The sequence below is a fragment of the Nicotiana attenuata genome, chromosome 7 (assembly GCF_001879085.1).
Source record: "Nicotiana attenuata strain UT chromosome 7, NIATTr2, whole genome shotgun sequence".
NCBI classification, from domain to species: Eukaryota; Viridiplantae; Streptophyta; class Magnoliopsida; order Solanales; family Solanaceae; genus Nicotiana; species Nicotiana attenuata.
In genome coordinates, this window is record NC_031995.1 from 47,016,700 (window position 1) to 47,028,762 (window position 12,063).

Sequence of the window (12,063 nt, forward strand, 5' to 3'; positions counted from 1 at the left end):
AGTAAGGACCGTTGATCTAAAAGATCAACGGCCAGGATTTATGATGGCTTGGGTCGGGTAGGAATAATTGGGGCCTGGGTCAAGTTAATTGATTAGGAGATTGGGCTGGTACGTGGTCCGATTTTGGCTACAATTGAAAGCTAATTTTGGCTATAATTCAAATATCCAATTTTCACTATTTTAATTTATAAAAATTATAGGTAATTTCTAGACAATGATTTAAGGTGCCAAAATGATTTAAAATACATAATTAACAATTTAAAAATACAGGGTCCAATTTTATGCATATAAAATATAATTATATCTTAAAAGTGGGCTAACATTGCAATTATATGCACTTTAGCTTTAAAAAATACTAAATATAATTGTAAAACTATGTAAAAATTACATCAGCCATATTTTGGTATAAATATTGAAATACAATAAATGAATTATCAAAACAATAATTTTAGAAATAACTATTGGGGATTTTATGGATAAAAAAGGGAGAAAAATAAGTCAATTTAAACCCTAAATTAATGGGGAAAATAATAAAAGCCCTGTGCATGTTTATATACATATATATATATATATATATATATATATATATATATATATATATATATATATATATATATATATGCTATTTTGAAGGCTTTTAGGCATATTTAAAATATATAGGAAAAAATTGGGTATCAACAACCGGTGCATGGATGCTTTTGTATTCATGCACCTTCAGAGAAGATTGTAAAAGAAATTCATTAGGTTGCCGATGTATATAACTTTATTCGTATATAAAAAGGATAATATTAAAATTGAAGAGTGAAGCAAATGTACTAATTAATGAACGAAGAAAATTATCATAATTTATGAACTTATTGGTATAAAATAACCTCAATCAAATAACAAAAGAATATACTAACACTTTTATTTATAATAATTATTTATATAAGTTCTACAATACAACAACAACAACAACAATAAGAAGAAGAAGAAGAAGAAGAAGAACAATATAAAATAAATTTGGGGCCTTCAAATTTTGAGGGCTTAAGGCAACGGCCTCACTGATCTAGCCTTAGACCCGACCCTGTGCAAACAACTACTCATTAATCTCCTATCCATGCAGAGACCGACCAAGGATTTGAAGGTGGTGAGGGCGCATGAGCTGTTCAACCAGTATCCCCACCAGATTTTTGGTCTTAAGAGTTCCAAGCAAAATATCATCTATAAGTATATATATATATATATATATATATATATATATATATATATATATATATATATATATATATACTTATATATTCAAAAAAATTGCCAAAGTTAACAGGGTTTAGTGACTCCGCTTCTCCAAGCATAGCTAGGTTCGACTCTGTCTCCATATGTTTGCTCAATTTAAGAGACAACACATGGTGCTAATCTAGTCGTACGTTCACTAACTTTATTCATTGAACGTGCAAGCAAAAAATACTATTTACGAGCAAACACAGCTCGACATATGACACATCGTATTATTTTTTAAATATAAAATAATTTTTTATATTTAAATTAATGAGATAAATAAATTAAATTGTCGTGTCAAAGATCAAATATACGAAACTACAGATATTTTTACTCAAATAAAAATTGAACATGATCAAGTACTTCACTATAACGATTCAGCCGGATGTTTTGTATATTTTAGCTTTGTTCCTCTATTTGATGTCCTCACGTATGTATATTTGATATTTGGTTATTTTCGGGGATGGGATTGGTTTCAGAAAGATTATGGAGCGAATTGAGACACTTAGTCTCATTTTGGAAGCCTAAGGTGTAAGAGTTGACCTATGTTTGACTTTTGAGTAAACAACCTTGAATTTGTGTTTTAATAATTCCAGTAGGTTCGTATGGTGAATTTGGACTTAGGAATATATTTAGATTTGAATTTGGAGGTTCCTATTTGACTCTAATTGTCGGAAGTTGGTAATTTGAAGGTTTGGAGAGTTCATACATGTGACTGGGAGTTGACTTAGAGGTTATCGGGCTCGGATTGTTGTTTCGAAAATTGGTATAGGTCCGCCTTATCATTTGAAACTTGTGTACAAAGTTGGGTTCCTTCTGGATTTGTTAGACTTGAATCAGACGCTTGGTTTGAAGTTGAAAATTTATGAACTTAAGAGATTGATCTTCATAAATGATTCTTGCTTTTGATATTAGTTACGGTGCTTTGCGTCTTTGGATATATTTTGATAAAGTATTAGGACTTGTTGGTATGATTCGACGGGGTTCCGGAGGGATCAGGTGTGTTTGGATTTCAAATCATATTTGAGGTTGGTTGTCAATCAGGTTCTAGCATTTTCACACCTGCGAGGTTTGGTGAGCAGTTGCGAGTCCGCAGAAGCGGACATGTGACATTTTGTCCTGGAACAGGGGATCCGCAAGTGCAGATATTTTTGCGCGAAGCGGTTGCGCACCTGCGAGGTTGTTTCGCAGGTGCGGCTATGCAGAAGCGAGGATGGCTTCGCAGATTTGGAGGGTCGGGAATTCTAGTAACATTGCAGATACGAGGGTTTATCTACAGAAGCAACATATGTGCCATCAGAAGCGAAAATCGTTGGGTAGTGATATAATTTGAGGGTTTAGCTTATTGTTTCATTATTTGGAGATTTGGAGCTCAACTAGAGGTGATTTCTAAAGAGTTTTTCACCATACTTTGGAGGATAAGTAATCTCCACTTGATTTTGACGTTGGATCTTGATTCCCCATTGTTTTGTGCACTTGGAACATGGGTTTGAAGGATGAAAATTTGGGGGTTTTGTATTATATTTTGGAGACTGATTATTTGAGATTTGAATCCCAATTTGAAGTCAGATTTGGGTGAGGCTTTTATATTTGGATTTGTATTAGAATGGGTAATCGAGATTTATATCTTTTATCGGGTTTCAGGATGCCGCCTCGGGTCTTTTTGGTTGATTTTGGTATTTTATAGAGATCGAAGCTTTATTGATTGGGGTTATTTTCTTTGGCTTTATTTGATGTTCTTGAGTTGTTATTGACTAGATTCGAGTAGTTTGAAGGTCGATTCGCGTGGGAAGGTATTTTTGGAGTATTGACTTGGCTTGTTTGAGGTAAGTATCTTGCCTAAACTTGCTTGCGGCACTAGTTGCTTGAGTTATTCATGTTGGCTACGTGCTAAGAGTGGCGTACGCGAGAAGTCGAGCCCATGTACGCGCACCAGATTTATTCATGTTCGAGGTAGTTTTTAGACCATATTAGGTCTTCTTTTGAATATTTGTGATTCTTAATATCATACTTTACATGTTGTACGACTACGTGATCTTGTAAAATATATTAGAGATCATGTGTAGGTTAATTTCCTGATCAAACATGATAATTATATTTTGTGGCGTATTTGCCTAATGTGAGTCATAGTTGTACGCTTCGCACATGTATGCATTTTAGCATGTTATTTTATAGTCCAACAATATGTCATTTATATTCATTGATTGTACACATGTATTCTTGTATTTGCTTTCGGTGTTCTGGACTGATTTGACAACACGTGAGTTATCCGCGTGGGTTGAGTTGATTGTGGCACATGAGTTTTTCGTGTGGTTGTTATAGCATGTGAGTTGTCCATATAACGAGTGAATAAGAATCCATCCACCTAGGGTCGTCCTCTCATATTTCTCCTTGATGACGTGCACACAGTTGTGGAAACCTGATCAATGTTGGGTCTTTGTATATCTTATCTATATGCAAATTCCTTGGATGTATATATGATTTTTCTGTATATCTCCTCTATTATGTTGGTTCCGTTATACATGCCTCTATATGTATATCTTATCTATATGCCGTTTTTGTTAATAAAATGGTACACAATACATATCTTCTCTATATGTCTCCTCTATGTAATTTGACTGGCCTTTTTACGCATATCTCATATATATGCTGAATTGTTATCCTATTTAATATTGTGCATATCTTCTCTATGTGCACTATGAGCTTTACCTACAGTTATGCGTAGATTTTGGTATTGTTACTGTGTATTCTTATGTATTTATGACTTGTGCAGATTTTATCACGTGAGTATCATTGGTGATTTCTTGCGGCTTACATTCCAAGGTTAGTCATGATACTTACAGAATACATGAAGTTGGTTGTACTCATATTATACTATACACATAATTGTGCATATCCAGGTATAGGACCTAGCTAACGGCTGTGTTGGACCAGTTGTTGAGTTGCTGATAGACGAGGTAGAACTGTATTCCGATTGTAGTCCTTGGCGTCTCCTTCCATTTATTATCACGACCCAAACCGAAGGGTCGCGACAGGCACCCGGTGCCTTACTCAAGCGAGTACCAACTTAACATATATTTTTTATTGAACTATCATGGGTAAATGAGCCAGAAAGGCCGTCATGAGATAACCAAAATAAAACATAAGGGGATACTCGATATAGGACGACCCAACATGATATACAGACTTATACATGTGACATACGGGCCTATGAGGCTGACATGATCATTTGTACACTCAAAACATAGGCCGACAAGACCATACAAGTATCCATATACATGACATCTATCTACAAGCCTCTAAGAGTACATAATCATCATAAAAGTCGGGACAGGGTCCCGTCATACCAATGAATACATGTCCAAAGCATACTGACCAAATAGGCAACTCCGGAGCAAGTGGAGTGCGCCAACACCTTCCGCTGAGTTGATAGCCTACTAGGAGGATTGTACCAAGTATGTAAGGCAAGAAACATATATAAGAACCGTAATATAAAGAGAGATAGAGAAGATACAACTTGTAACATCTGAGTGCCTCTGAGGGGTACTGACATGAAATGCATGATATATATATATATATATATATATATATATATATATATATATGCTCACATAAACGTTTAAAAATGTATGCCTTTGTGGACATCATCATCATCATCATATCTGCGGCGGATGTGCGGCCCGCGAAAAGATTATGCAGTCACATAGTTGACCGCGAAATGACCTCCAAAAATTGGCTTTTTTTCTACTCAACTCTGCGACGGATCTGCGGTCAGCGGAGTAGTTCTGCGGTCGCATAATGGACCGCAGAAACGCCATGTTCTGCAACAATTTTTCCTCCAACTCCCCTACGCATTGCACAACCCAAAAAGTCCGTACCACGTCCTCAAACGCATTAGCCTACCTCGGCATCACGAAACCCTAGGTCCTAGGTAAAATTTTACAAGGCCTTATATCCTCCCCCGCTTAGTATCATTCGTTCTCAAATGAGGGTCAAAATCCACCATCAACATCCAATGTGACCCAACTCTTATTTCACCCACCAACAGTTCCAAATTTTGACTAACTCCCTAGATTTTACTAAATTTCGCTAGAGTCTCCCCTGTAAATGGGTCTATCCACTTGTCAAAGAATCCCAGAAACCAATCCTAACAACATATACATAACATGACAACGTAAAGTAGCATGAAAACAACACCAACATTGATCTTATCAGCATTATATTACCATAAAGAAGCATCCACAACACAAACTGTACAAGTATAACATAATACATATAAACTAAATCTTAACATTTTCATAGAACACAACTAAATAGCTATTCAAACAAATGAGGGTACTTCTTCTTCATTTCTTCCTCGGCCTCCCAGGTGGCCTCTTCAACCTGTTGGTTTTGTCACGACCCAAACCGATGGGCCGTGACGAGTGCCCGAGTCCTACCTGTCGAACACCCTTAAGCATGCGACTAAGATATAAACATGAATAATATCTGCTGAAATACGAGAATAACATGCATGAGGGAAAAACTGTCCAAAAGGCATATGTACATATACATGCGGATTACAGTGGGCGAGCTGGCAAAGCCGCTATAGACAACTATATACCCAAAACTGAAAGCCGACAAGGCCACATACTATCCAACTATACATAACTGTCTACAGACCTCTAATCGAAATACAACTGTACAAAGACGGGACTAAGCCACATCATACCCATATATGTATACAAGCATATTGTACCAAAATCAAAAGCAGCTACGGATCAAGTAGAGCACGCCAACTCTCGCTGATCAAGGATCCAAAGAAGGGGGACCGTCAGCTTGCCTACATGCACCTGCGGGCATGAACGCAGGCCTCCTGAAATAGGGCGTCGATACGAAAAATTTACTGAGTATGTAAGGCATGAAAATCAATACATAAAAGACATAAATGAAACCTAGAATAAAGAAATTCATCTATCAATCTAAATAACTTCATAAATTCTAAAACATTTATAATGTCATGCACGTGCATATAAATGTCGTGTCATGCATATGTATAGGTGTAAATAATATCATCAAGCCTCTGAGGGCATCCCATCATAACGTCTCGGCCATTGTGGGCAATATCATCAACATATACCAACTGATCAGGTGGTGGTGCATATATAACGCCGTAACCTTTTGCCCATATCCCATATATATATATATATATATATATATAACGTCATCTGGTCATGGGTCAATGCACATGTATAAATGAATGAAATACATGAAAATATAGTAATAATCTACAATTACTTCCGTTTACGGTAACTTAAACTTTTACAACTGACTATTATTATTCGTAGACGACCATAGAACAAGTAAAANCTGTGCGTTTTTTCGTTTCTTCTATATAATTTGGATCATGCCAAAAAGAAAGAAGGGATGACCTTAACATACCCGGAGTAGGGAAAAATCCGTATAATATTCTTAGAAAAGATTGTACCGTAATCCTTCAGAACCGCAAAATTTTTACGTTGCTACGGTTCTAACAATTCTCGTTGGAATTGTTTGCAAAATTTCGTTGGAAGCATTTTCTTTTCGGATGAGCTTAACATTCTGCTATTGAATATTGAGAATGAGGAGGCAAGACTCATATTTCAGTGTTGCTGTTCTCTGCCCAAAAATGAATCAAACTTTTAAAAGAAATGCAATTTTTAGAAGAGACCAAATTTGTACATGCACCTTTAGTGTTTAAGTGTTTTACACGTAGATGCTAGGTAGCCATTAATCTTATATGATTACTTAAGTCATATGTTTGGTAAGCTTCTTGCTGCCATGTTTTTTTTGGGGGGGGGGGGGGACGGGAATTATTAATATTTATCCCCGTATTGGTTAATTAGGTAATGTCACGTTATCCGGTAATTAACCAATTACCTGCATAATTAAAAATTATCTCAAATTACTTAAAATTCTATTTATTTTTAATATAGTTTATACACCATGCTACCGTAGTCATATGGTACCTTGTATGGTACTAGTCCATAATTATCGGGTATTATCGCTCGACCCGTATTTTATTCCAAATCGGTCACCTTCAACGAAGCTCATTTTCTTTAATTCGTGTGCCCTTTATCCTCCGTGACACTTACTTATTGCTTGTTATAAATGACATGAATACGTTAACCTCAAGATAATCTCATCCCTGAGTCTACATCGATTAATTGAAGACAAATCTTTAACGTATGAAAACGCGAGATGTAACATCCTCCCCCCTTAGAAACATTCGTCCTCGAATGTTTAACTCTACAGGATCTATATAACCTTGGAAGAGTCGCCTTTGTAACAATACTAATACCAACTCTTTCTGTAGAAACTCAATAATTCAACGCCACATAGGACCACAATCATGAATAACGACAATGACCTCACACTACCAACGACAATAACTGACACAAGAATCCATACACGTACCTTAAGGTTATGACGTCTCAGTCGGACCCTTCTCTGGAGGAGGAAATAAGTAGGGATGTCTAGACTTCATGCTTCCTCGGCCTCCCAAGTCATTTCTTCCACATTGTTGTTTCTCCAAAGTACTTTCACCGAAGCTATGTCTTTAGTTCTCAATCTCTGAACTTGTCTGTCTAGTATAGAAATGGGAGTTTCTTTATATGATAGCTGCTATGTGACCTGAACGTCATCAACTGACACGATTCTAGAAGGATCTCCGATACTTTTACGCGGCATAGACACATGAAAGACTGGATGTACAGACTCCAAGTCCGAAGGCAAGTCTAACTCATATGCTACCTGGCTTACCTTGCGTATGATCCTATATGGTCCAATGTACCGAGGGCTAAGTTTTCCCTTCTTTCCAAACCTCATGACACCTTTCATCGGTGATACTTTTAGAAATACCCAGTCGTCAACCTGAAATTCCAAGTCTCGACGTCGATTATCCGCATAAGACTTCTGATTTGAGCTGCTAATGGCCTTTCCAGTATAAGCTTAATTTTCTCGATTGTTGTTGTACCAATCCTGGTCTTACTAACGTAGTTTTCCCAACATCGAACCACCAAATAGGCGATCTACACTTCTGTCCGTAAAAAGCTTCGTATGGAGTCAATTGAATACTGGAATGGTAGCTATTGTTATATGCGAACTCAATAAGCGACATATAATCATCCCAACTACCCTTGAAGTCTATCACACAAGGTCGTAGCATATCCTCAAGTGTCTGAATAGTACGCTCAGCCTGTCCGTCTGTCTGGGGATGGAATGCCGTACTAAGACTTACCTGAGTCCCCAATCCTTTTTTGGAAGGACCTCCAGAAGTTAGCTGTAAATTGAGCTCCTCTATCCGGGATAATAGATACAGGGACACCATGCAGTCATACTATCTCCTTAATATAAAGCCTTGCATAATATTCTGAGGAATATGTAGTCCTAACGGGCAGAAAATGGGCTAACTTTGTAATCCTATCAACAATCACCTATATCGAATCGAACTTATGCTGGGTACGAGGTAAGCCTACGATGAAAACCATATTGATTACTTCCCATTTCCAAGTCGGAATCTCCATAGCCTGCAATAATCCACCGGGTTTTTGGTGCTCAATCTTAACCTGCTGACAATTAGGACACTGGGCAACAAACTCCGCTATATCCTTTTTTCCTTCCGCCCCACCAATATACTTCCCTAATATCATGATACATCTTTGTCGCTCCTGGATGGATAGAATAACAAGAATAATGAGTTTCTCCCATAACCTGCCGACACAGCCCTGCAACATTAGGGACACATAATCATCCTCGATATCTGAGGACCCCATCTTCTGAAATTTCAAACGGTGTCTTATCTTTTTTAGTGGGGTATCCCTTTGATGAACTAACACAGGATCCTCGTACTGGCGTTCCTTTACTTCAGTTACTAAAGACTAGCTAGCTGATGAATCTCATGGGCTATTACCTTTTTTTATTCTGGTTGTAGATATGATAGGCTACCCATAGATCTACGGCTGATGGCGTCGGCTACTACTTCACCTTCCCCGGATGATATAAAATATCAACGTCATAGTCTTTAAGCAGCTCCAATCATCTCCTTTGACGTAAATTCAATTCCTTTTGCTTAAAGATATACTGGAGTCTCTTAGGATCCGTATATATATCAACATGAATGCCATACAAGTAGTGCCTCCACATCTTTAGTGTATGAACACCGCGGCTAACTCTAAATAGTGGATCGGGTAGTTCTTCTTGTGCTTTCTTAATTGTCTAGAAGCATAAGCTACAACCTTACCATGCTGCATCAACACACAACCCAATCCAATGCCTGAAGCGTCACAATAGATAATGTAACCATCGGTCCCTTCTGGGAGCTTTAGAACTGGTGCAGAAGTTAATATGTCCTTTAATGTCTGGAAACTCCATTCGCAAGCATCGGTCCATCAAACTTGGCTCCCTTCCGAGTTAACTTACATGGGTATTCTAATCTTTCACAATTCATGAAATTTCCTTCTTCGAAGGCCAAAACTTCATCCTTTATCTATCACAATTACGCCCTTATTCCAATACCAGAGCAACATTTCATCTATTCTAAATGTCACTAGTCTTAGACTCCTTTGAGTTTATTCAGGCTATAGTGAGCCTTCTATAACTTAGAGAAACTATCCGCTCTCTTATGAGCTTAACCCCAAGGACTTATCCATTCTCGTCACCTTTTCACTCATCTTTTCTTATCCTTCCTCATGTCTTCCTAAAACCTTGTCAAAGGTGCTGAAAGGGAAGAAAATCCCTCTACAAATCTCCTGTAATAACCTGCCAAACCGAGAAAGCTACGAACCCCCGTCAGTATTGTGGGTCTAGGCCAAGTCTTTATTGCCTCAATCTTTTGTGTATCCACCCGGATGCCTTCACCCGAAATGATATGCCCAAGGAAAGCTAAAAAGTTCAACCAGAATTCACATTTAGAGAATTTTTGCATACAACTTCCCTTTTTTTGTAGGACTCTAAGCACAGTACACAAATGATCCGCATGCTCCGCCTCTGAACGAGAATACACCAATATATCGTCGATAAATACAATTACGAATATATCTAAAAAGGGCCTAAACACATGGTTCATCAAATCCATGAATACTGTTGGGCATTGGTCAAACCGAACGACATAACACGAAACTCAAAGTTCTCATATCTGGTTCAGAATGCTATCTTCGGGATATCTTTCTCCTTAACCCTTACCCGATGGTACGCGGACCTCAAGCCTATTTTTGGAAAACACTTGGCACCTTGCAACTGATCAAACAAATCATCGATCCTCGGTAGCGGGTACTTATTCTTGATCATCACCTTATTCGACTGTCTAGAATCAATACACATCCGTAAGGAACCATCTTTCTTCCTCACAAATAACGCCGATGCACCCCACGGTGATGTACTAGGTCTGATAAAGCCTTTTTTAAGCAAGTCCTTTAGTTGTTCCTTCAACTCTTTTAGCTATATGGGGGCTATTCTATAGGGAGTAATAGATATTGGTTGAGTAGCTGGTAGTAGGTTAATAGCAAACTTAATTTCTCGCTCTGGCGGAAGACCCTAAAGTTCATCGGGAAAAACATTAGGAAACTTATTAACAACAGGGAAGGACTGAATGGTTGGTAACTCTACTTCCACATCCCAAACCCGAACTAAGTGATAAATATAGTCCTTTCTTATCATCTTCCTTGCCTTGAGATAGGAGATAAATTTACCTCTTAGCGATGTCGTATTACTTTCCATTCTAAAACAGGCTCTCCTGGGAACTAAAATCAAACCATCTTTGATCTACACTTGATGTTAGCATAACAAAAGGCCAACCAATCCATACCCATTATAACATCAAGTTCTACCCAACCGAACACCACGTACCTTATCCTTGCTTATTATCAAATCTAATTCGGGCCATTTCGGGCCACATCCATATATATAAGTAACAATATTAAAATATAACTTGCATAACTAATTTAGAAAAAGGTTTATATACATAGGGGTCGACCAGGCCGTAGACATGTCATACCCAAAACTATATACAGGATATTGTGTGCAAAACCTCTAAGTAAACATAACCATATAATATATATATATATACAAGTCGGGACAGAGCTCCCTACATCCTTATAAAACAACCTAACATATGCAGAACCGTGAATTGGTAATATTCCCAGAAGAAGTGGAGCTCACCAACCAAAAGCTGACATCTGGAGGAAGTCTAGAGTAGAAGGTCCTTGCCTCGTCCTATATGAGAGCATCGATCGGACACACTTTGAAGCGAAATCTTCATGTCCTTATCAGTTACCTTCCTACTCTTGGCCCGGCTACTATCTTCTTCCTCTGTGTATCCCATAACATACATTGACGAACCTTGATTGACGGACTCCCAAGACTGTGCACTATTTGGAACCTCAGAAGAACTGGTGTCCGCAAATACCTTGACATAGTTTTAAGCCTGAGGGGAACCCGACTGTGCCATTACATGCACTACTCCCCTAATACCCTGATCAATGGGATGTGATAATGAAACCAAGGGCCTTGGTGAGGTCAAACTCCTCTCACCCCATCTGCTGCCGGAGTGGTCAAAACAGCTCGAACGGATGACTCATATGGATCCTCGGATGGATCTTCCTCAATAGAACCCATGATTTCCGATGGGTCTGATTACATAGTATAACTTATATCTCTTTCTAACACTTTTTTATCCTTCTGACCCGTCCTAGAGGCTGTAGTCTTTAGAGGCATTGCTGAAAACATAACATATCGTTAGGAACATGAATTCTTATATCGCACGATCTAAGATAAAAAGAGAGGATAACA